The 26,739-nt window shown below is 41.1% G+C and overlaps 1 long non-coding RNA gene across 1 annotated transcript; it reads right to left on the bottom strand.

Moving 5' to 3' along the window:
- Positions 1-986: 986 nt before the first annotated feature.
- Positions 987-17,812, bottom strand: LOC132638777 (uncharacterized). The gene is made up of 4 exons (XR_009581884.1): positions 17,391-17,812; positions 17,278-17,310; positions 17,136-17,181; positions 987-1,779 (listed from the first exon to the last, which is right to left on the bottom strand). It is a non-coding gene; the product is annotated as an uncharacterized LOC132638777 (long non-coding RNA).
- Between the last annotated feature and the right edge of the window lie 8,927 nt (positions 17,813-26,739).

Genomic DNA, 26,739 nt, shown 5'->3' with positions numbered 1-26,739 from the left:
TAAAAAAAGGCCAAAAGAACACAAGTTATGCGATATTTTATAAAATAACACGAATTACAATATGTAGATAACTACATTTTGACAAAGATCGTGTATCGAAAAACATTTGCACTTCTATGAATTTTTGAGCAAGTAATTTCTTAGTTATAAATAGAAATAGATTTATTTCGGTATTTATTAATTTTAAATTTCACCCATAATTTCACGCACAAAGACTTTGTAAAACAATTTTTTTTTGGTCTTACATAATCATCTAATACAACAAAAAAATCAATAACATTGAGTTTATACTATAATCACTACTAAAAAACTGCTGAAAACCGACCAAAAATATTTGCTATTTCCGACATCACGAGGTCGGTTTCTAAAAAAAAAAAGCGACCTCAAAACCGACCTCAAAAGTAGGTCTGGTATGGGCTGGTCGCAAATAATTAGTGACCTCATGAGGTCGGAAAAAAGCGACCACACGTGGTCGGTACATGATGATTTGTCCCAAAAAAAAAAGGAAAATTAACATACCGACCTCATGTGATCGATATATTAAATTATTACTTTTTTCATTAAAAGCATTAACGACCTCATGGGTCAGTAAATTATATTAGTTTTTGTTTATTTTTTCAAGTTACCGACCTCATGTATTTGGTATATTGAAAATTTTATTTATTTATTTTTGTGATACCATATACCGACCACATGAGGTCGGAAACTATAAATTTATGAATAATGACAACCATGAACCGACCTCATGTAGTCGGGTTTTTTAAAATCTGGATATTGATATGAACATAACCGACCTCATGTGGTCGGTTTCTTTAAAATGTGGAATATGATACGAACACAACCGACCACCTAAGGTCGGTTTCTTTAAAATCTGGAAAATGAAATTAAAATAACTAACCTCATGAGGTCAGTTTTCTACAGAAAAATTGGCATCATTCTACTACTTTTGCAGCTGCCCACCTGTCAGCAATGAAAACCAGTTCTATGTTTAGCTAAAACCAGCTCAAATAGCTGCTAACAATCCAACAAGCACATATAATAACATGCTACAACCCGCACTACATCAAATTCAACTCGAAACTACTTCAAAGTTGAATCAAAATGTAATTCAACATTTACAAAAAAACATTAAATTACTTCAACCTTTGCAAACATCCACAAAACATTATACTAGTTTACAAATCCACCAAAAAATTCATAAGTTAGTAAGATACTTAAAATTCAACCATGTCGTTCTGTGTTTGACATGTGCTCCCCATCATCATCACCACTACTTGGCTCATCTACAAGTGCGTGTTCTTGACCAACCTCTCGATGTCGTGACCTAGATTGAGAATGGGGAGGTCGACGCTTGGAGCTACGAGCGTCATCCGGACAAGGGTGAATCCCCCTCGAAGAAAATAATAAGTCTAATTGAGCTTTCATACCCGCAAATTGCTCGTCCCTCCGTCTCTCCCTCCCCTCCGCAGCCTGTAGCTGCTCGTCCCTCCGCCTATCCCTAGCCTCCGAGGCCTGTAACTGGATAGATAGCTTAACAATCTTCTGCTCCATTGCCATAACACTCGCTCTATCTGACGACCCGGCATCATTGGAAGAACCTATGCCTTGCAAGGGCGACGGAAATTTACGAAACGTTATATTTGTCATTCCATAAGTTGTGCCAAACCTAGTGGGGCCACCAACCGTCGCAATCCACAATTCATTCAATTGTTCATCTGTAGGCTCTGTGCCAAGTGGAAAACTACTGCATAACTCTGCCCGTGATTATTGAAATTGAATCTGAAATTGAACAAGGAAAATCAACTGTTTGAATGGTAAAACCAATATAAGACACTATTTTATCGAAGCATATCTAATTACAATTTCAAACTTGCACCCCATTCTCAAAATCTGAAAATGGAAGGGAAAGCAATATAGAAATTACTACAATGATACTACATCGCTGCTAAAGAATCAAACAGAGCACACAAAGGCCAATCATCTGCCCATAAAGAAAAAGGAAAAAAGAAAATTAAAGCAAGTACCTTAATGTAAGGTTGGTGGTTTCTGGTGAAGTTGTTAGCTTTTAAACAAAATCCAAACTCTTGTCTATTTCTTCACTTCGAATGAATAATACATATTTTGATCCTCACATTGAGCTACTAATACCAAATACCTTATACTATCTGTTAATTCACACAGAACTAAAACAATCAAATGGCCTCTACCTCCATCAATTTAACAAGAATATGCAAACAAAGCTTATCAGTACGTACTACTATCCATTATCAGTAGGTATTACTATCTATTAAAAAAAACGCTGTTTAGATGTATCTGCTGTTCCCCGAGTCATTAAATATTGATGAAGTCTTAGAGTGAGCTGGGCGTCTTCCTACAAGCATTAACTGTCCATTCATACTTCTAGCTGATATCCTATTCCTTAACAAGCATTAAATGTCCATTCACACTTCTAGCTGATATCATATTCCTTACGTGTCTGATGCTTATATCAGCTTCAAGCCCTTCATAATATGGATATAAGAAACATGCTTTTTTCATTTTCTCCCGCATCCATCATCGTGAATATGCACCAAGGTTTAATTACTTTATGTGGGTGGAATTAAAAGGTCAAGTTTCATACTTTAACTACTATCTTGATAGTTGTTAAAATGAGGAAGAAGAGGACTTATTGATACCTCTCTTCAGCTTAACAAAACTAAATGAGCTTCCTCTGTTAGAGCTAAGTGATACCAAAGACTACCTCTCTGGTCCAATGTCATTGCAAAGATTTTCCTTGCTAGTTGCCTCCATTACTGTGATGGCTGGTAGAAACTCGGTTTATTTTTTCAACTTAGACTCATGTATGTATACGGTGAAAACCGGGTCAATGTAAGACCGGTGAGACTGGGAGCCGAGGGTAGATCCAAATGATCACGAGTATGTTCGGTCTTTTCTTCAGACCGGGGGGATTGCACCGAATGCGGCTGACCCGAGATAAGAAAAGTGTATCCGTTGATCCGGTGTCTCCGAACCAAACTCAACGTGGCCGTTAGTCCGGTTTCTCCAAGTCAAACTCACGTGGCCGTTAGTTCGGTTACTCCATGTCCGAGCTGAACGTGGTCGTTGGTCCGGTTAACCAGTTGCGGTGCTGCTACGCGTCAAGACCGTTCTGTCATTTTGTACTGACGACCGTACGGGTATCAGACCGTACGGTCCTATCTTATCCTTTTAGGATTTCTTTATTCTAAAAAGCTTTGTATGGTATTCAAGGCCCATGAGGCAAACCTATAAATAGAGGACATTTTCCTACTTTTAGGGGTTGGCTTTTTCAGATCTAGAACATTGTAATAGAAAAATAAATTGAAGCTCTCTCTCCCTTTCTCTAATTTTAGTCCGGATTTGTAGTATTCTTTGTCTTTGTTCATCCATTCAACACTATATATGTATTCTTTGTCCGGATATATATATATATAGCTTAATCACCAATATCAATAAACTTATTCAAGGCATTAGCACATATATCTATACATATTATAGCAAACAAATCCGTATATATTTCGTATCAACCAAAAATAGATTAAAATTCATCCACATATCCTATACCTCACGTACAAAATCAATTGTTACCGAAATTTGGGGTAAACAGTTTGGCGCCCACCGTGGGGTTAGGATAATAGTGGTTTTTAAGTCTTTGCCTCTACCTCTTTCTACCCGTTTGATAAAGGAATCTTCTGCTAATTTCTACAAAAAACGGACCAAATGGCAAGCAGCGGACAGTCTGGTTATGTCAACAACAGCGAGATTGTGGCCGAAAATGAAAACAGTGGGTTACGAAACCTACCAGCAAATCCAATCAATCCAAACTCTGTTGATTCGAGGGAAGGCCTCAACCGGCAGAACACCGTGAAATAGAAGAATGCCGCCTTACCGGCCACTGATCCCTTGAATACTCATAACTGAATTACTTTATCTCGGGCCCAAGGCCGGAAAGCACCGGATACTCCGAATGAGATTAACTTATGTATAATTTTTGAAATGTTGCAGGAACAGGGAACCGCCATAGCCGAACAGGGAATTGCAATAGCTCAGCTGCAAAGCAAAAATGATAAGGCAGCTCCGCAAAGGTCGAAGGGTGTCACCGAACCGAGGAGGGATGAAACACGGATAGTCGAGAGTAATGGATCGGGAGCCGGTTCATCCACCGAAGTTTTGAAGATGCTCGAAACCTTGACAAAGCGGGTAGATTCAACTGAGAAGAGGGTGAAAACATATGACTCTCGGGTGGATCAGCTCCCGGGGGCTCCGCTGATTCTAAAAGGGTCGGATTCAAAGAGGTACATTCAAGGGCCTTTCCCACCAAGTGCGGCTCCGAAGCTGATCCCGAAAAGGTTTAAGATGCCGGATATCCAGAAATACGACGGTACAAACAGACCCACAGGAGCGCGTGACTTCGTACACCTGTGCCATAAAAGGCAATGATGTCGAAGAGGATGAAATTGAGTCCATTTTGTTGAAAAAACTTGGAGAAACACTATCGAAAGGGGCGCTGACCAGGTATGACCATCTGCCTGAGCATTCAATCACTTCCTTCGTAATGCTCGCAGATGCGTCCATAAAAGCCGATGTCGGGGCTAAAAAGGTGCAGGCACGGAAGGCGGACATCTTCCGCATAGCCCAAAGGGATGATGAGTTGTTACGAGAATTTATGAACCGTTTCCAAAGGGAACGGACGGAGCTCCCTTCGGTCCCGGAGGAATAGGCTGCACAAGCTTTTGGCTTAACCCTCAAAGCTCGACGGCCTCATTCAAACTGAAAGAAAACTTGTTGGAATATGAGGCTATAACCTGGGCAGATGTTCATAACAGGTACGAATCAAAGATTCGGGTAGAGGATAACCAACTCGAGCTTCCCCTGGGACCCATAAATATGAGCAAAAGCTCTAAAAGGCCGAGGAAAGTTTACGAGCCGGAGACGCGATCATCGAGGGAAAGATACCGGCCATACTCTCATTCAGAAAAACCAAACTTCAGATCGAAAAGATCAAGGGTTGGCCCCAGTCACTTCTCTGGTCAGGGTGATAAACGGGTCGAGCGCTCGTCAAACAGTCGAGGTATATTATTTAGAAGCGATGCCGGGAGTTCGTCTAGCAACAAAGACCTGCCAAGAATATCGGAGTACAACTTCAACATCAATACTTCAGATCTCGTCTCGACTATCGGCCGTATCACGGAAGCAAGATGGCCAAGGCTATTGAGGTCAGACCCCGGTCAACGGGACCCGAGTGTGGTGTATAAATATCGTGAAACCCGAACTGAGGATTGTCGCCAACTAAGGGAGGAGGTGGCTCGCTTATTGAAGAATGGCCGACTTCGAGAATTCCTGAGTGAACGAGCTAAAGGCCACTATAAGAAAAGGGAATCACACAAACGGGCCGAACCGGTGGAACCTCAGCATGTAATCAATATGATAATTGGGGGAACATATGCTTCTCAAGGGTCGGTGATGAAACGAACAAAGGTTTCCGTTGTGCATGGGAAGCGCAACCGGGATTACGTACCCGAGGGTTCCATCTCCTTCAGCAATGAGGATGCAGAAGGCATTATCCAACCGCACAATGATGCATTGGTAATTTCTATTCTCATTTTCAAATCACAAGTTAAACATATTTTGATTGACCCAGGTAGCTCGTCCAACATCATCCGGTGGAGAGTGGTTGAACAACTAAGGCTACTCGACCAGATTGTGCCGGTAGCCTGAGTACTCAGTGGGTTCAATATGGCAAGTGAAACCACGAAGCAAGAAATTTCTCTACCGGTCAACATTAACGGCATCATACAACAGACGGTATTCTATGTCATCGAGGGAGATATGAAGTATAATGCTTTGCTCGGTAAACCGTGGATTCATAGCATGAGAGCAATGTCGTCGACACTACATCAGTTGCTGAAGTTCCCGACCCCGAAGGGGATAAAAACCACCCGAGGTGAACAGCCCGCTGCAAGGGAGATATTCGCGGTCGAGGAAGCGCCGCTTTTTCCAAAAAAGCCGAATCCAAGAGATGATGAATCGATTGGAGGCAAGGATGCCAATAGCAACTAAAGGGTACGGGTTCGAAAGCAGAGCAGAAGGGGTTGGACTCGGTGGATGAAGAGGATGATTTCGGCGTACCCAGATCGTTCGTATTACCAGATGATTCGGATGCAACCAAATCTACCGTGGAGGAACTGGAACAAGTCATCTTGTTCGAACATTTACCGAACGGAAAGGTATACCTGGGCACGGGGTTAACCTCGGAGCTCAGGAACAAGTTAATTAAATTTCTTCAAGCTAATGCCGATTGTTGTGTGGTCCCATATAGGCATGACAAGTGTGCCATCGGAAGTGACGACTCATAAGCTCAGCCTTGATGGGAGATTTCCCCCGGTGAAACAGAAAAGGAGGCCCATGGCAGAGCCGAAACACGCCTTCGTAAAAGATGAGGTAACAAAGCTTTTAAAAATAGGCTCTATCCGGGAGATAAAAATACCCGGACTGGCTAGCTAATGTAGTGGTGGTGCCGAAGAAAGGTAATAAATTTAGAATGTGTGTTGACTATAAGGATTTGAACAAAGCATGAGCGAAGGATTCATTTTCGATGCCTCAAATCGATCGAATGATCGATGCGACGGCCGGGCATGAGATGTTATGTTTTCTCGACGCTTACTCCGGGTACAACCAAATCCGGATGCACCCGGAGGATCAAGAGAAAACATCTTTTATTACCCGATACGGGACTTACGGTTACAATGTCATGCCTTTCGGGTTAAAAAATGTCGGAGCAACTTACTAACGCCTAGTTAATGGAATGTTCGAAGAACAGATAGGGAAAACAATGGAAGTTTATATTGATGACATGGTAGTCAAGTCCCTGGAAATAGAGGACCATTTAAAGCATTTGCAGGAAACCTTTGATGTACTTCGCAAATACAACATGAAGCTCAACCAGGAGAAATGTGCCTTCGGTGTCCGATCTGGCAAATTTTTGGGTTTCATGGTGTCGAACCGGGGAATTGAAATTAACCCGAACAAGATCAAAGTCATCGAGGATATAGAGGTGATTAATAACGTCAAAGGATTGCAGAGGCTCACCGGAAAGATAGCAGCACTGAGTCGTTTCATTTCGAGGTCTCTGGATAAAAGTCACCGTTTCTTCTCATTACTGAGGAAGAAGAATGACTTCACCTGGACATCGGAATGCCAAAAATCCTTGCAGGAATTGAAAAGATACTAGTCCAGTCCACCTCTGCTGCATACACCGAAGGCGGGCGAGCAGTTGTTCCTCTACCTTGTCGTATCCGAGGTAGCGGTAAGTGATGTTTTGGTCCGAGAAGAAGCAGGTACGCAATTTCCAATATATTATGTGAGTAGGACTTTAGGGGATGCGGAGACTCATTATCCCCACCTCGAAAAGTTGGCTTAGGCATTGGTAAGTGCTTCGAGAAAGCTGAAACCTTATTTTCAATGTCATCCGATATGCGTAGTAACTACTTACCCGCTAAAGAATGTCATGCATAAACCAGAATTATCGGGTAGACTGACCAAATGGGCCATAGAGATTAGCGGGTATGATATCGAATATAAGCCTAGGACAGCCATTAAGTCTCAAATCTTGGCCGATTTTGTAGCAGATTTTACCCCCGCCATAATTCCCGAGGTCGAAAGGGAATTATTGCTAACCTCGGGAAAGGCTTCGGGTATCTGGTCTCTATACACGGATAGGGCCTCGAACCTAAAAGGTTCCGGGTTGGGCATCGTTCTTAAAACCCCCGCCGGTGATGTCATTAGGCAATCGGTTAGAACTATTAAATTGACTAACAATGAAGCCGAGTATGAGGCTATGATTGCAGGTTTGGAATTGGCTCTGAGTCTGGGGGCCGAAGTAATCGAAGCAAAATGTGACTCCCTCTTAATCGTTAACCAAGTGGATGGGGTCGAGGTTAAAGATGAACGTATGCAAACATATTTGGAGAAAACTCAGGTGATACTGCACCGGTTTAAAGAGTGGACCACGCAGCACGTACACAGGGAGCAGAATAACGAAGTCGACGCATTGGCCAATTTGGGCTCTTCAGTCGAAGGGGAGGAAATCAACCCCGGTACCATAGTGCAGTTGATGAATTCGGCGGTAGAAAACGGGCATGACGAGATAAACACGATGGGTTTAACTTGGGATTGGCGCAACAAATACATCGACTACTAGCAAGATGGAAGGCTCCCGAGTGACCCAAAAGAATCACGGTCACTAAGGACCAAAGCAGCACGGTTCTGCTTAATAGACGGTCAATTGTATCGACGGTCCTTCTTCGGCCCCCTGGCCAAGTGTTTGGGTCCCGGAGAAAACGATTATGCGATGAGAGAAGTCCACGAGGTACCTACGGTAATCACTCCGGTGCAGAAACCTTGGTTCGAAAAATTATCAGAGCCGGTTATTACTGGAACCGGATGGAGGATGACGCAAAGAATTTTGTCCGAAAATGCGATGGATGTCAAAGGCATGCCCCGATGATCCATCAGCCCAGGGAGTTGTTACACCCGGTAATATCACCTTGGCCCTTCATGAAGTAGGGAATGGACATTGTTGGTCCTTTGCCATGGGCACCAGGTAAGGCTCGTTTCATTTTATTTATGACGGACTATTTTTCAAAATGGGTAGAAGCACAGGCCTTCGAAAAGATTAGAGAAAAGGAGGCTATTGACTTTATATGGGACCATATTATATGTCGTTTCAACATCCCGGCCAAAATAACTTGTGATAACGGCCCTCAGTTCGTTGGCAGCAAGGTCAATAATTTCCTCGAAGGGTTGAAGATCAAGAAGATTGTATCCACTCCGTATCACCCGAGTACAAACGGACAGGCGGAATCCACGAACAAAACTATAATTCAAAATCTAAGGAAAAGACTTGAAACATCAAAGCATCAATGGAGGGAGGTGCTATCGGAGGTATTATGGGCTTACAGAACTACATCAAAATCAAGCACGGAAGAAACACCTTTCTCGTTGGTTTACGGGGCTGAAGCTCTGATCCCAATAGAAGTTGGCGAACCGAGCCTCCGATTCAAATACGCCACCGATGGGTCAAACGAGGAGGCCATGGCCATAAAACTCGACCTCGCGGACGAACTACGTGAAAATGTGTTGGTCCGTATAGCAGCTCAGAAACAAAGAATGGAGAGGTACTACAACCAGAGGGCCAATTTTCGGCATTTCCAAGTTAGGGACTTGGTGCTTCGGAACGTTACTCTGAACACCAAGAATCCCAATGACAGGAAGTTGGGTCCGAACTGGGAAGGGTCGTACAAGATAACAGGAATAATGGGCAAAGGGTCGTACCAGCTGGAATCCATGGACGGATAACGATTGCGCAATAATTGGAATGTGGCCCATTTGAAGAGATACTACTGCTAAGGTATGGATACCAACCCTTGTGATCATTTTTCATTGTTAACCTCTATTTTATTTTATTTTTGCGGAAAGTGGAGTACCGGACGAAGTTAGGTCTGCACTCGTTTCCTTAGTACGATTTTGTCCCGAAGTGGGTTTTCCGACAAGGTTTTTAATGAGGCAACGAGTACAACGTGTTACTTTATGAAAACGAGGCAAAGTATCCGAAAACTCAAGATCCACCCCTCAAGTGGGGACTTGATAGTGCTTACCCGATCATGTAGCTCGGATAAACACTAGGGTACTATCATACCCACATCAAGGTCTACCCCGGTAAGTTAAAGTGAATTCAACCCAACAAGGCAGACTAAGGAACACTGTTAAGTGTTACCCCGAAAACGTCCTCGAAATTTTATATTTCTTATCCTTGTTTAATCCCGGACCTTCTGTGTTAGGTTTCGATGTAAGGACCAAACGATCAAAAACGAATCATGTCCACTTAGTATTTGCTACGACAAAAACAAAAGGAAACGGATGAAGTCTTCATACTATGTACGTGCAAATACTTGCAATATAAAGAACAACAACAACAGCCCAGTGAAATCCCACATCTTGGGGTCTGGGGAGGGTATAATGTACGCAGACCTTACTCCTACCAAGGTAGGATGGCTGTTTCCGAGAGACCCTCGGCTCAATAGAAGCATAAAAAGGGGGTCAGATAAGGTTAAAAGATTTAAAACGATATTGCAATGAAATAATGCAAGCGACACAGTAAAACAGGATAATCAAGGAATTCAAAGCGATATGGAAATGCAAATCACGAAAGCGGCACAGATAAAATAGAGTAATCAAAGTACAGAAAGTAGCAAATAATAACATAAATCAAAGCACAAGAAATTATAATGCGCTAATGCGCCTACTAATAAGGAAAGACAACGAGACTTATATACTAGCCTTCTACCCTAATGTGGGTCCTCCACACCTTCCTATCTAAGGTCATGTCCTCGGTAAGCTGTAACTGCGTCATGTCCTGTCTAATCACCTCTCCCCAATATTTCTTTGGCCTACCCCTACCTCTTCTGAAACCATCCATGGCTAACCTCTCACACCTCCGCACTGGGGCATCTATGTCTCTCCTCTTCACATGCCCAAACCATCTCAGTCGCATTTCCGCATCTTGTCTTCCACCGAGGCCACTCCCACCTTATCCCGAATAGCCTCATTTCTAATCCTATCGCTCCTAGTGTGCCCACACATCCATCTCAACATTCTCATCTCGGCAACTTGCAATATAAAGAAAATTATGAAAAATCCATCTCGGATATGTCTTCTTATTAAAAACCCCATACCGGGAATTACCGTCTAAATTCGACAAGGGCAACAAGGTCGCGTTGAACCAAGCCAAAATCTTTTAACACCCTCGAATGGGGACTGCCGTATCAAAATTTGACAAGGCAGGGATCCAGGTGTCCGAACCTAATCTATGATAAAGGATTCAGGTGTCCGAACCAAGCGATCGGAAAACCTCGGCCCTAAAATGCCTAACGTGATTCGGAGACGTCTGAATTCACAAAGCATAAATAAGTCCCGCGGGCAAATCACTCGATCAAATCCTCGAACAAAAATGTACCGAACGAAAAAAAAAGCCAACACTTAGGCACATTCGGAACCTTTGACGGTTCCTAACGGGATAAGTGATTAAGGAAAATATCATAACAAGCATTCGGATAAAATAATGAAGAGGCAATCAAAAGGGAAATGCTCATTTCATATACGAAGGGTTTTTACATTTGAACTTTTCACAAGTTAAAAAGCAAAAACAAAATAAAGGCTAGTGCAGGCCCTGATCTACTCGGTGCGACTGAAGCCGGAGTCCTCAGAAACTGTTTGCTCAGAATCCTCAGACTCAGCATCAAGGGCTTTCTTAGCCTCCTCCTCGATTGCTTTGGCCTCGAGTATCTGAGCCTGGAGGTCCCCCAATCCTTGTTGAGCCTGTTCAAGGGTAACCCTCCGGGATTTCCACCGCTCATACTCGACCACAATCGTAGTACGAGTCTCGGCAGCCTCCACATCCTTAAGAGACTCTTCTAAGTCGGCCTCAGTTTTTGCCAATTTAGCTGGTAGTTCGAATCTCTCTTCGAGAAGAGTTCTTTGAATTTGGTGAGCCGACTCAAGCTCGGCCTGAAGCACGTCATTGGCCTCGGCTGCCTCTTCAAACTTGCTCTTGAGCTCGTCACTAATCCGGGCTCGAGCCTTGGCCTTCTGTTCGACCACCCTCAACTTCTCCTTGTCTTTAGCATTTTCGGATTCAAGCAGCCGATGCCTCTCTGCCATCTTCACGACATCGACCTTAACCGAATCAAGTTCACTTCAAAGTTGGGAGATAGTGGCCTCGAGTTCCCCGAGCCTCGAAGTAAAACGGTTGTTGTCTTAGCTAAGGCCGGCCTTATCCGTTTCCAGGAGCCGGTTCTTTTCAACCATTCCGACTAACTCGGCCTTCAAACGAAGATTTTCGGCCTTCGCCGCTTCGAGCTCGGGTTGAAGGTTGGAAAGGGCAGTGGTCCGGCTCAATTGATCTTCTTTTTCTCGCAGAAGGTGCTGGAACTTCTCCGTTTCACGACCCTAGGCATCCACTGGCCCTTTAAGTCGTCAACCTCGTGTTGAGCACGGATAAAGCCCTCATTGACGAGCACAACACTACAGAAGAAACAAACAAAGTTAATTTGGATAAATCTAGAGCTAAGGATCACATTGAATTATGGAAAGATTAGATGATAAGCTTACCCGGTTGCCTACGTGCATGCCCTCATTAATGAGGCACTGCCAGGGGACTCCGGCTATCTTTCTCTTATCCGAGTCCGAAATGAGAGGTCTCAGATAGCTTGCTACTCCCACAAGACAGGACAAAAAGCTGCAATCCTCGGGGACGGTGATCACGGCCGACCTTGTCCTTCTCGGTTCCACGCTAAGGGCTGAAAAAATACCTACTAGACTATCCCTTACACCCGTTTCGGTGGCCCGGCTAGCTGCCCTCGTGGCCCGAGGGATAGGGAGATGTCCGAAACCAGAAGCTTCCCCGGTTGCAGGTGGGATATCCAAGAATATGTCGTCCAGATTATCGCGCCTTGGCGTAGGAGTAAGAGAAGCTGGAACAGCCCCAGTAGCCTCGGGAGAAACAGGTGCCTCGGATGTTGCAGCTTGGTCAGCACCGGGCAGTGGGCTGGTATCCATTGGAGCCTCGGTATTGGGGGCCGACTCTGCTCTTTGTTCGGCCTCAATATTCGAAGATGGCCCGAATCTTCTAGGCCTTTGCAGCGGAATCTCTTCGGGTGAAGCGTCACCTGAAATGTCAATGAATTCAATTGACCTTAGAGGAGTTGGAAAAAGAACTTCTTCCCCACCTGTGTGCGGAGTCGGAATGGAAGGTCCTTCCTCAGTTGTAGGAAAGGACGGAGTGGCAGCTTCCTTCTCCGAAACAGAGGCGATGGAGGGGCCCTCACCAACCCTTCGAATAAGAAAGTCGAACTCTGATTCATCCCTCAGAGTCCGAACAACGCTTCTTGCCCTTTTCTTTAGTTTCTGTCCTTTGTCCGAGGGCTTTCTCCGTTTCTTACAGGCAGCAGCAATGAGCCGAGATGCCCCTGGCGTATCAAATTCAAAAACCGGTGCAACAGGCTTGGCTATTGGTTTCGATCTTCGGTCCACCGAGCCATTGGGTAAAACTGAATACCGAAGGGGTTATAGGAAGAAAAGGAAAAGGGAGAGGATGCAATATATACCAAATCAAGGAGAAGATTACCGTGATTTTAGGCAACCTATCGGCCACGCGACAGGTCCCCCCATGTCCGTTGTTCATAAGTGTGTTGACTGATGATTGCTCCAACCCATTCGGTAAGGTTCCGGATGGCCGGAGGTATCCATGCCTCGGCTGGTAAAAAAAAAGAAGGGGGGTGGGGAGAATCACATATATGCAAGGGAGCAAGTGTTGACAAAGTATGGAGGAAGAATAATTACAGAAGGGAGAACTGAGCAACTTACGCCTATCGTTCCACCTCTCCGGAAAGGGCAAGTACTCAGCCAGAATAATGTCCACGGTCCTTACCCGGACATAACGTTTCAACCACCCTAGATCTCTATCCTCGTCAAGTTTGGAAAAGATCGGGTTCTGACCTCGCTTGGCGAGCTTTACCACGCCCCCTCGGAAGAGTCTCGGGGAATACAACCGAATGAAGTGCGCCATTGTGAATTCCCTGTTGACGTTATTGGCCAATAACCGGAGGCAGGCCACGGTCCTCCAGATAATCGGACCAATTTGGGCCAAGGTCACGTTGTACGTCCAGCACATCTCCAAAATAACCAGGTCAATTGGAGAGTTGAGTGTGAGCGTAAATGTGTAGGTGTAAACGTATAGGAAACCTTCTCTATGATCGATAATAGAGTCGTCGGGCCCGGGGGCAAACACTTGCACCGGACGATTATCGCATTCGCAGTCGGCACGAACCTGGGGAAGGAGATCCTCCGTAATAGACGAAGGGTATCGCCTTACGACGAAACCCCTATCCGCGATCGGAGAAGGCTTCTCGACGTCAAATTCGTAGCTGTAGTTGGGTCTGGACGGCACTATGTCCAAAGCAATCGGTTCAACAAATGTTTTTCCCTTGGGTTTTGAGGCTGGCTTGGCTCCCTGAAAAGAAACCGAGGGAACGTCCTAGGAAGTAGTTTCACTGTTGGCAAACATTTGGAAGGTGTGAAAGAGAAGATTCAAGAATTTGAAATGGGAGAGGTAAAATTCAGAAAACGAAACAATAGAGGAAAACGTAAGAAGGATGGAAGAAGCAGTTGAAGGATGCAAAGTGACAAATGAAAGAGGTAGCAAAGGTGCACTTTCAATCAAAATAGCAAATGGAGAAATTGGCAAGTTGGCTTCTTACGATCAAATGAGCAAGAAATGAAGAAGTGAAACGATTAAATGAGCAAGGAATGAAGAAGTGAAAATGGAAAAGTGAAATGGCTCAGGGCCTTATATAGGCGTGGACCTGTAGCGGTTACAGAAAGCAACCAATCAGGCGGCAACACGTGTCCCACAATTAATGAGACGTGATATGAAGTGACGTGCGTTACGGCGGTTCCCGAGATCGGCCATTCGGGACGAGACACGTGGCCGATGTCAAAAGGACGTGACATAACTGTTCCCGCCAAATTGCAAGATAAGAACGAGCTAATGGAACACCGATTTTGTGACTTATCCACTTCCCGTTACTCCGGTAAAACTACGGTCCGAAAAGTGTGGGGACTATCTGTATACGGCGAAAACAGGGTCAATGTAAGACCGGGGGTTGAGGGTAGGTCCAAATGACCACGAGTATGTTCGGTCTTTTCTTCAGACCGGGGATTGCACCGAATGCAGCTGACCCGAGATAAGAGAAGTGTATTCGTTGATCCGGTGTCTCCGAACCAAACTCAACGTGGCCGTTAGTCCGGTTTCTCCAAGTCAAACTCACGTGGTCGTTAGTTCTGTTACTCCATGTCCGAGCTGAACATGGCTGTTTGTTCGGTTAACCAGTTGTGGTGCTGCCACAAGTCAAGACCGTTCTATCATTTTGTACTGATGACCGTACGGGTGTCAGACCATACGGTCCTATCTTATCTTTTTAGGGTTTCTTTATTCTAAAAGGCTTTGTATGGTATTCAAGGCCCATAAGGCAAACCTATAAATAGAGGACATTTTCCTACTTTTAGGGGTTGGCTTTTTCAGATCTAGAACATTGTAATAGAAAAATATATTAAATCTCTCTCTCTCTCTTTCTCTGATTTTAGTCCGGATCTGTAGTATTCTTTGGATTTGTTCATCCATTCAGCACTATATATATATATATATATATATATATATATATATATATATATATATATATATATATATATATATTGCCACACACACACACATATATAGCTTAATCACCAATATCAATAAACTTATTCAAGGCATTAGCACATATATCTATACATATTATAGCAAACAAATCCGTATATATTTCGTATCAACCAAAAATAGAATAAAATTCATCCACATATCCTATACCTCACTTACAAATTCAATTGTTACCGAAATTCGGGGTAAACAATGTAATTTACAAAAAACAATTGTATGGACAAAAAAGGAAAAGTTGTCTTCAACTTCCAGATATGTCAACATCTGACCCATATTACTCTTAAACCCCAGCCCCCTCATCCCCCCCCCCCCCGGACCCCTTTAATATTGTCGACCTCTCCCACTTGCCACTTTCCTCCTTGCTCCCTCTCACTTTTGCCCCCCTACCCTGCAATCTCTCTATCACACAATTATGTCCAGCATGCTCGTATATTTCATAAAAGAATATATGGTTACTGACATAGCTAAAAAAATTACAAAAATGTATCTACCACTGACAATTGCATACTACAGAGTGGGAGCCATGTTAGTTTACGACATAATAACAAAAAGACAGCTTCAGTCACACAACTAAAAGGTTGAGGAACTCAGAGCTCATGCCGAGCCAACCCCTTAAATTTTTTATCTTTCTCTTAATTTATCTCTCTTGCTTAACTTAACCCCAAAAGCCTGCAAATTTCAACAGCTTCTCATGCGGTTTTTACTCTTTTTGGGCATTTGTTAGCTTTCATTAACTTTAGAAAGAATAGTTGCTAATAACCAAAAATAACGATATAGTAAATTGAAAGAATTAAGTTTCAGATTTTTTCAATCCACGAAATTCAGTTCTGCAATAGGAAAGTACCAAAAAAACGTGAAAAATGAGAAATAGTTTCAAGCAATATTTTTCAACAAGCAAATATAGAAACCAAAAAGACTTATAAATGAGCTGAAAAATTATTTTAAAAAATTCATGAAAGAATGTTCTCAAACTTACCCTGAAAACATACACAAAGCCATTAGAGTAAGTAGAAGAATGACCCCATCTCTCAGAAGGATGAAATATGAAAACCCATCATTCTTGGATAACACTACCTTCTTATTCTGTGTTGAGAATTCACCACCTAAAGATCCTATTTTTATGTTCCTTCTGTATTTTCTCTCTTCCCAAAGTTCAAGAACTAAACTACAACTCAAAATGGAGGAAAGCTGATGAAAGGAAAAAGAAAATGAAGAGACCTTCTTATGCCTGGTATTTAGAAACCTAGAAGAAGTCTCCTCCCCTCATGGCTTTCTTCTGCTCCTTTGATTCAATTAAATCCAATGACATGACTAATAATTAAAGAAATGTCTGTTCAACCAAAAAAAAAAAACTTTCGACCGTTACAATTCTAAGGAATAGGCTGGAGAGCACTAAAGCCTTTTCATATTTCATGTTCCTAGGAATCTTCTTCGTTCAATTAAGTAACGCATTTAACCATTTTTTAGATTTTAAAAAATAAGTTTAAACGTAAATATTAGGAGAAAAAAGTCTAATCCACAAAAAATCAGGGGGAAAAGACAAATATAGATCAATAAGAAGGTATGTGTTGAGTAAGAAGCCGGGGTTATAGTAGGATATGTATGATAGACACTGGACTAAAAATGAGAGCACAGAGTGTAAGTTTAGAGCATTAGATTTCCTTAACTAATTTTTCCTTCAGAAACTACTACAGTTTAAAGAGAAACGACGGGCCAAACTATTACAATTTATAAGTGCTGCAACGAATCTAAATTCCTGGCAGAATTTGAGAACAATGGATACATAGAAACAGGAAATACTAACCAAACAAATCTGAAAAAGCCCTTCGCAAGTAGCTTTCACCGGGGATCTGTTTGTGGACAGGTTTCACAAAAAAAAAGTAAGGTTAATGTATATGAACTCTATATTTGAAATGGATAAAAGGATTGTTGAGTGTTGTACTCACTTGATCATGTCCAAGGATATCTGCTAGCAGACCCTGTAATAACACATAACTGATTAATAACATGAACAGCAAATCTAAGGTTTCAAGTAATTGTCCCCAATATTTTAACTTACCAATGTTCCTGAGACCATGACATACAAATCTGTTGGAGCCTCATTCTGGAGAATCGCATTTTCCTTGGGTGGGTAGTATTCAACTTCCATTAACCTTAATCAGGAACAACACCATACTTTTTGAATGAATAATAGTATGCCACAGTGGTATAGTACAAAACGGTAAAAACGATGGCCATGGTCGGGAAACGAAAAGCATTGAAGAATAATTGGAGGATTTAATCCTAAATCCCAAATTGACGTGGAAAGAAAAATGGGTAAGAGAGGAAGGCCTAAATCCTAAATTAAGAGGATGAAGCGGCAACCGGGGAGAAAAGGAATTGGAAGCGACGATCGAACCAAATCAAGGGAATTTGGGGATTTAAGAAGTGACTATTGGGCTCTTCTCTGTAGAGACGCTTTGTTTTGTTTTTTTTTTTTAAAAAAAAAAAAATTAGGCTGGAAATTAGGGAAAGTTGCCAAAAATTGTGGAAAAAGATAAATGCAAGTCCTGATTTTTTAGAGCGCCACGTGATTGTATATATATGATATTTAGTATTTTTAAGATACATATTGATTCTTGAAAATCTATTACTATCATATATTTGTAACTAATATTGTAAAAGTAATTGATATCCATATTTTAAATTAATAATATCTTAATTTATACTCATTAATTATAAAAATTAAGAACGCACATTTTGTAATTCAAATGTTTGACAAACAAAATAATGTATCAATTCTAACTGAAAAATGAACGGTATGCAATGTAAAATAACAAGTCAATACATGAAGAGCATACTCAAGGTCTAAATCTCACATTTTTACACTATCAAGTTAAAGGAAAAGGTATGATTTGGTTGGAGCAAAAAACAATATTAACCCTCAGTTTTACTTGTAACAATATTTTGGAAACAATATTTAACTCTTAGTTTTACTTGCAACCTCAATGAGTGTGGAAGCAACAACAAAATATGGAGATGATGCGGTGGCATTGGGGGTATAAAAGACGGAGGCAGAAGTGACCAACTTCTTAGTAAACGCCAAGCATAAAGATTGGTAAGCGCATTCAGAGATTCCAATATTCTTATTAAGAACTTAGACCTCAGATATTTGAGTATTTTCAATTTTTGTCGTTCTTGATTCTAAGCATCTTCATTTTTGCTGTTCATGATTCTATATATGTGTACATCATGATTTGCAACATTTTGTCTTCAATCTGTTTTTTTTTTTTTTTTTTTGGTTCTTGAAGTAAGATCTACCTGACTGGGTTGTAAGTGAATGTTACCAATAATACATTAGTTGTTTTGTTTTCTTTCAGTAGTTTCTTTCATGTTTCTTTTTTATAATAAGGAAAATTTATAAAATAAAAAGTTTTACCATCAGACAAGAAGAATCAAATACCTACATACATGCCTGTAATAGATTTATTCTTGGAACCCCACATACAAGTTCATACAAGAAATTTTTTAAGGAAAATCTTATGATGAAAATGCAGATCATTGAAACTCTAATTCTAAACAATATAGAATTATATTTTGTGATTTCATCAATATAATAAAATATAAATTTTATCTGAATATATATGAATTCTTAATCAATTTTATCTTCATAAAAGAATTATTTATTTGATCTAGGTATATCTTATAACCGCGTAAAGCGCAAACACATTCACTTTTCTTCCATTAAGACGGAAGCTCATGGTAATTATCTTCTTATTAACAACTATCAATGGGGAAAAACTCCCATATTATGCCAATATAAAAAGCATTATGGAACGTAGATTTTAGTTCTAAGAAAGCATTAGTCACTGGTGAACTTTCCTAAATGTTCCTAGGTGCTTCATGTCACTTTATGTGAGACGATTTAAAGTACTAGGTAAAACTATTTAATTTTTTTATAACAATTGGAACTATTTAAAAGGAATATGAAATGGGTGAGTCCTACCTAATGAGTACAATGGGCGGAAAGAATACATTTTTTTGCACGGATTGCCCTTCGTTTGGGGTGGTCTTTAAATTTTGCCCTTCAAATTTGTGGTATTTATATTTGCCCTTCATATTTGTGGTCTTTAAATTTTGCCCTTTGCTTGGAAAGATGAGCGAATACATGAAGTTCTGGGTTCGAACCCCCGCTCAGGCATAAAATAAAAAAATAATTTCGCAAGGCAGGACTGGGGGAGTGTATGCCGGATCCAGCATACAATCTTTAAGAAAAAGTTAAAGTTATGCCGGATCCGGCATAACTAAAAGTCTGCCCCTCAAGCCAAAGTCTGCCCCCTCCAGCAGACTTTTAGTTAAACATAACTAAAAGTCTGCCGGAGGAGGCATACAAAATTTAAACTTTGCCTTATAAGGGAAACTTTTAGTTATGCCTTAAGGAAAACTTACGCCTTATGGGGCATACTTTTAGTTATGTTTTATGGGCACACTTTTAATTAAGGCATTACTAAAGGTTTACCTTGAAAAGTTAAAAAAAAAATACATATATATGCTTCAAGGTAAAGTTTGCCCATAAGGCATAAGTATGCCCCCATCGGCATAAGTTTGGTAATTCCTGAACAAGTTTATGCCGATGGGGGCATACTTTTAATGGGCAAACTTTTATGCCGGATCCGGCATAAACTTGTGAAGGAATTATTAAAGTTATGCCGGAACCGGCATACTTATGCCAAGTCTGCCCATAAGGCATAAGTATGCCGGGTCCGGCATAACTTTGCTAATTCCTTCACAAGTGTATGCCGATGGGAGTATAGCGAAATTTAAACTTTGCCTTGCGATTTTTTTTTAAAATTTTGACTGTGTGGGGGTTCGAACCTGAAACCCATGGGATTTAACGTAAGGCAAAACTTAAAGATTTCAAATATGAGGGGCAAAATTTAAAGACCACCCCGAAAGAATACCCAAACAAATGAACAATTTAATACACAAGGTTTCTGTATGTAGGGCCCCTACAATGTAGGGATAGTTGGGCCTTGGACATAGGCAAGAGCAAGACCAGGAGCCCGTTTGGATTGGCTTATAAGTTAGCTTATAAGCTGTTTTCAGCTTTTTTGAGTGTTTGGCTGGCCAGCTTAAAGTCATTTTATGCTTAAAATAAGCTCAAAAAAATAATTGGACTCATTTGACTTAGTTTATCTAAAGCAGCTTATAAGCTGAAAACAACTTATAAACCAAAAAAAATAAGTTGGACTACCCCAACTTATTTTTTTCAGCTTATAAGCTGCAAACAGCTTTAAGCTGTAAGCCAATCCAAACGGGCTCCAGTGTTCACATATCCACTTGATTCCAATATCTTACCATCTAATGCTCGACTTTGTAAAGATCTTACCATCTATGTATAAAACAAATAGTGAGGTTTTAAGCGGCTGTAACACTAGTTCTAGTGCATCTATATTTTATAGAAAAGTCGTTTGAAGTGATAAATATTCTATTGCGGAACCCCCACTAAAACAATTAGTTGGCTCTGTGGCAAAGAGGAATCCACTTAAGGTTATGCTCCCGTGATGGGCGAGGGTTCAGATCCCATTGGCCTCAATTGAGTTCTTCACTTTTTTGGTTTTCTACAAAACACCACACGCTACACTAGACCAACCAAGCTAAAAAACCATACCAGCCAAAAGAAAACCCCACACCCATCCTGCTTTCCGGTGAATTGTATTTCAAGGTTTTGAAGACAAGACGGTCTATGATTAAAAGAACCAAGCATAAAAAATAAGAAATCAACCAAGGTAAATATGTTCACGAGAATAATTGATGTGCCCGAATCTATTGTTCTTGAGAAAAAAAGTAAGGGATAAGTTACAAGGGATGAGATGGGAGTGCCTTAGCTTATGTTACACCTCGGAAAATTCCATGTCGTTGTGCAGTGAATAGACGAAAGGCGAGGTATACGTTGTGTATCGGAAAGGATTTACAAGGTACCAAAGTAATGATGGCTTAATGATGTCTTAGAGAAGAGTTATAATGCCTCTTAGGTTGATTGGAGATCAAACGAGTTGACGAGGGCAAGTTTCGAAGAACTGAGCATTGTACGGTCCTTTATACGGACCGTATCTTTGATACGGTCCGTATATTAGACTGTATAAACTGCCCAGAACTGGAGCCTTCACTGGAACAAATATACGGTCATACATACGACCCATATAAATTATACGGACCGTATGTGTGTCCGTATAATTGTGTCGGGACAGATCTTAAGTTGATATAAGGGACCCAAGTTCATTTATTTTCATTTTATTTTCTCTCCCCTTCTCTCAAGAACTCTCTAGAGCCCTCTCCACACTTCTCCTACAAGAATCCAAGAGAAACTAAGGATCAACTTCATCAAACCGAGGCAATCAAGTGCAAGAAACTCACTAGGGTTCATCCAAGACAAGAAATCTCTTTAGAAGTAGAACTAGGGTTTTGCTCAAGTGAAGTGTTTCCACCCAAAGCTCATTCCCACACTATCAAAGTTAAGTTTTATGATCCATCCATGTTATTTAAAGTATTGAGAGGTTGAAAGACTTGGATTACGGAAGGAAATAGAAAATGGGTTATAAATATAAGAATAATGACATTGTTGAGTAGTAGCTTAATATGAATCATGATTCTTGATATGTTGTGATTATAATTATGCTATAAATGATATTAAGAACATGGGAGAAACATTATATAATGATGAATGTAATGTCACATTACGACCATGGTTATGGGTGATTTGAAATGGAATTGGGAGACTTGAATAAGGTAGGGTGAATGAAGATTGTTGCTTATGATATGATGAATATTATTATTGACGTTTGGGAGTTGATATATGATACGGAGAAAGTTTCATAAACAAAGGAAATGCTACCTAATTTTCTCTAGCTTTAGTTCAAGCATGCTTATGTTACCGATTAGCTAATATTAGTACGAACTTTCTTGAAGGTAGAAACGTGAATTGGAGGGGAACGTTCAAGTGATAGAGTAGCTAAACGAAAAGGTATGTAAGACTAGTCCCTTCTCTTCTAAGGCATGATTCCTATGACATGACTCTCTTTATCTTTTCATGACATTCTTACACTCTGGAAAAATATGAGTCAACGTTATATAGAGCTTCTTATAACGTAAAAGAATAAGAGATATGTTATGAATACGATAATGATAATGACGAGCCTAAGTCTAGAGATTCTAAAGCCTATGAATAAGATGTGACATTTTACGAAGTTAATGATCCTTCTACGACTCCTTGATGTTATTCATTATTGCTAGACCCACCTTATGATGCTAGTTCTTTCAAGGTGAGGTATGACGATCATGATCACTCCATAATGGAATCGGGGGTTCCCGACCTTACGTCACCCCGATATAGTTATAGATTATCTCTGAGTTCTAATGTATGTTTCATGACGAATGTATGATGATGATAAGTTTATGGTAAGGGTATGATAAGCCTATGAGATGTATGTGATGATACGATTCCACCGTACCTAGATGGCCGGACATGTCACCGCAAAGCCGGGCTGCTTACGATTACACCGTGCCTAGATGGCCGGACATGTCACCGCTAATGCGGGCTGCTTATAATTACATCGTGCCTAGAGGGCCGGACATGACACCACTAGTGGGAGGCATATGATGGTTACCCGAACGCGGGTTAATGACGATGGTACATGTGATATGTTTATATATGTATGATGTGTAACACGTGTTTACTCTTAAAGGTCAAGCAGTTTATATCTTCATCTCATGTCTTATGATTTCCTGTTATGTTAGCGTTATTCATGTCTTGCATACTCAGTACAATACTCGTACTGACACCCTTTCTTTTTGGACGTTGTGTTCATGCCCACAGGTAGACAGGGAGGCGACTCATATTCATAGGTGTTGATCAGCAGACTCACAGGAGCACTCCATTATTCCGGAGGTGCTATTTTGTTATATTATTTTGTGTATATGTTTTGGGCATGACGGGGTCTTATCCCGTCCTTATGTCTAGTACTCTAGTAGAGGCTCGTAGATACGTATGTGTGTGGGTAGTATGGTTTCATGATCTCCTCATTGTATATATATATATATATATATATATATATCATTTTGATAGCCGAAGGGCTTATGTATATAAATGTAGGTATGTTCTTAGAAGTGATAATGGTTTCCCCTATGATTAGAAGCATGAGAATAATAAATGAATGCAGGATAAGTATGATGAGTAATAGAAAGAGTGGTGCTTGGTAGCTATCCCTTATGGTTGGTTTTGTGCATTTCTACAATAAAGGCAGAGATAATTCAAGGGTGTTGGAAAAAGTTAATTTCTTCTTTGTACCAATTTGATAGACCTGTTTTCATTTTCAATCCATTACAAATGGATTTCCCAACAAATAAATCCTTCTTTTCTATACTTGATCAAATTATTTCTGCATATGGTTCATTTCTCTAGACACAGTAAATTTGATGTCTTTTTTTCTATTATATCTCAGAAAAATTAATGTTGTCAACAATGAAGTTATAATAACTCTTGGAGCTACGGCGGATCCATAAAACATCTTTCCTTATATGTTCACATATATCCACCACCAGAAGCTGCAAATTGCAGTTTGCAGTAGTACTACTACTATGTATAAATATTTTTCTTCTCTTTTTCATATATTCATATAGAACCAATTATAGAAAGTGAAGAGATAAAAGCAATAGATATATTCCTATCCATAGGGTAAAATCTTGACTTGATAAAAGCACATAAAATGTAGAAGCTTCTGTTTTAGAAAAATAAATTCAATTAAACTTACGTAGGACTGCTTAGCCCGTTCCTCAACCCATCCGTCTGGTTCTTCATTGTTTTTCTTCTTCTTCTTCATGTGAGTGATTTTGAATGCCTCATCCTCAGGCAAGATCCTCTTTTCTTTGAGTCCTGCAAAAATAATAATTGAGTAATTAATAAAGAAAACGAAATAAATCGATTATCCTACAATTGGACTAAAGGAAAAATACCAGCTCCTTCCTTACGGTCGCTTGACTCTTACCCCCACTAGTGTGTAGGGAGCCACCATTCGTAGAATTTCTAGCCTTCTTCCCTGTTTCACTTTGTTTCTTAAATTCATCAGACGCCCAATATTGCAATAGCTTGTTATAGGCCTCAGGACGGATCCAATCAAGCTTCGCTTGCTCTTCACAAACCCTTCCTAATGCACCCTTTAGCAGTTGCCCTGCTTTCTTCTGGAAGTTTTGGGCGACATGAGCTTCATGTTCCGGGAGCCAGAAACACTTTCTCTGCAATGAATAGTAATGAGTTCATTAATAAGGAATCAATCAATATTAGTAAATTATTAGAATAAAAATAATCTTGCCATGACACCACTAGTGGGCGGCGTATGATGGTTACCCGGACGCGGGTTAATGACAATGGTACATGTGATATGTTTATATATGTATGATGTGTAACACGTGTTTACTCTTAAAGGTCAAGCAGTTTATATCTTCATCTCATGTCTCATGATTTCTTGTTATGTTAGCGTTATTCATGCCTTGCATACTCAGTACAATACTCGTACTGACACCCTTTCTTTTTTAACGTTGTGTTCATGCCCACAGGTAGACAGGGAGGCGACCCGTATTCATAGGTGTTGATCAGCAGACTCACAGGAGCACTCCATTATTCCGGAGGTGCTATTTTATTATATTATTTTGTGTATATGTTTTGGGCACGACGGGGTCCTGTCCCGTCCTTATGTCTAGTACTCTAGTAGAGGCTCGTAGAAACGTATGTGTGTGGGTAGTATGGTCTCATGATCTCCTCATTGTATATATGTATATATATCATTTTGATAGTCGAAGGGCTTATGTATATAAATGTAGGTATGTTCTTAGAAGTGATAATGGTTTCCCTATGATTAGAAGCATAAGAATAATAAATGAATGCAGGATAAGTATGATGAGTAATAGAAAGAGTGGTGCTTGGTAGTTAGCTCCGAGTACCCATCATGGCCCCTAGTCGGGTCGTGACAGCTTACATGATAAGCTAGCCATGTAGAAATCAAAACAAGACTTTTGAACCATCAATGTCGGTTGATGTGACCTATCTATACCCCCACCTGCTTTTTTGTCACAGCGTACTGATCGAGATTTGTTGATATGACCCGAATAGGTGAAAGTGGGTCCTAGCTGTAGAGATCCTCTCGGTCTCTTGGAGCTCCCGGTTGCTAAAACCAGTCCGGGTACGGATTTGACCCAATACAGATAGTCCTTCACTTTTCGGCCTCTCTATGAACATGAGACTGGAAGTGGAAGAGCCCAACCTTTTCAAATTTCACGCTGGAGATTAGAGAAATATCGCGACTCCCTCCACTATTGGACACTTTGTCAGGGCTACATTTAATGTGCCCCTGCCCTCATTCGGCGACTTCGCTTCAGAGGCAAAGACCTGACGTTTCGTAGAGACATGCCATTTCGCAAATTGAGGCGAATGATTACATTCTTCTTATTTAAACCACCGCTGTGGGATTCAAGAGAAGTATCTCAGGCTCTACCGCCGCTGAAATCATCCCTCCAATCCTTAATTTCTCTAGGGATTTTCGTATTAGTCACCGAATAAAATCTGTTATGAGGATTCACTCCCTGGTTAGCAGTTTTTGTCTTGATCAGATACGTCTGGATTGTAATTGGGGGCCCGGCGTAGAGATACACTTGGCTCTCACGAATGCCAACATCTCCTACCATTCCGCTGGCATGTCTACCGCTTACATGTATCATTTCACAATTGGCTTCACTCTCTCGGTCCACCACGTAATCGAAACATTCTGCCGCCGCTACCAACTCTGCGTAGGGCAATTGGCCCCTCCAATTTGGAGAATGGTGCAGTGCATTCAATACTTGGCCGACAGGGCCAATCTCCTCTTGACTTTCGACCACCTAATCCAACTGTACTCTCCTCGCGTATTCCGGAGGGATGGTGCTTCTGGCTTCCCGAGGTGTCCGGAGTCTTATCACCAATGCCGAGGACGACTACAATCATGAGTGGCACGATAGGTTTGTTATGATACCAACTGACCTTTTGTATAACACATCTTTAGAACCATTCTCGAAGTTGTGGAACCACGCTCGTGAGTATTTTAGCCTCCTTTTTTGTTTTGATCGAAGAATCCCTTCCTTGACTTGTGCTTTTCTTTTTTTACAGCGGTCCTTGAGGAGCTAGATCACATGCCCGGTCTCTTCAGCTGGGTGATGAGTATCTTAGGCTTCTCTATTGAGATTGAGAGGACATGGAGGAGTATATCCGCTGACCGCTAGCGAGGTAAGATTCATGGTGAGTTTTGAGAAAAGCCTTCTCTTTGTACCACTATTCACTGCTTATCCCGATATTCGGGGATGCTTTTCTTATATGTTTTTTAACGTTGGCCTTAATGCTCGAG

The sequence above is a fragment of the Lycium barbarum genome, chromosome 1 (assembly GCF_019175385.1).
Source record: "Lycium barbarum isolate Lr01 chromosome 1, ASM1917538v2, whole genome shotgun sequence".
NCBI lineage: Eukaryota > Viridiplantae > Streptophyta > Magnoliopsida > Solanales > Solanaceae > Lycium > Lycium barbarum.
This window is presented reverse-complemented; position numbering and strand designations above follow the sequence as displayed.